An 846-nucleotide genomic window follows, 5' to 3' on the forward strand; every position below is an offset into this window, starting at 1 on the left:
CGAGCATAGTCCACATGTTACTTGCCGTGTGACGAAACTTCTGTAAAACCAAAGGAAGATCATCGCCTGGAATTACTGTTCGGCGACTATTACTATATATATCTTAATCATAGCTGTCATATTATATCACTGCCATCATTGTTGTTGTTATTAATGTCTGTTACATCATCATTATTATCCTTACTATTCTTACAAAACATCGTTAAGGTATCCAGCCAAAAATAACACACGGAGAGACTCTTCAAAATCGTATAGATATCCCTCTAATTAACACGCAAAGGCAGAACAAGATAACCAAATACAGGATCCACGTACCGGAGAGTCTGTCCCCGACCCAGTTGCAAAGCATGCAACAAGCAGTGGCAAAAGCAGGTATGCCACTTGCAACCAGACCTTGAGGAAGGCAACTGTGGACACTTAATCCCTTCTTGGTCTGCACTTTGGCAACGCAATACCGCATCTGTCGGAGGGGAAACCTTGAATTTATTTATTTTTCTCTTGGCTTTTTTGTGTGTATTTATTATCGTTATTTTCATATTTAGCTTTGTTTTCTTTGTTTTGGGTTTTATTTAATGTTCTTTTTCCTTGTTTTATTTATATATACGTTTTTGCCTATTTTTTCTTTGTTGTTTTTATATACATGTAAATTTATTGTCGTTGATTTTATGACTATTTTATTTTTGTTTATTGTTTTCTTTGGCCATTTCGTTTCTTCCTCCTTTTACTTTTTTTCTTTTTCTTCTTTTTTTTATTCTCTGAAGATAACTTTGTTACTTTACGAGGAAAACTTTGACGCTTTATGGCTGCTGTAATTTCTCTGAGAGAGGTCATTCATGTGAGTATATT

This window comes from Penaeus monodon, chromosome 23 (assembly GCF_015228065.2).
Source record: "Penaeus monodon isolate SGIC_2016 chromosome 23, NSTDA_Pmon_1, whole genome shotgun sequence".
NCBI classification, from domain to species: domain Eukaryota; kingdom Metazoa; phylum Arthropoda; class Malacostraca; order Decapoda; family Penaeidae; genus Penaeus; species Penaeus monodon.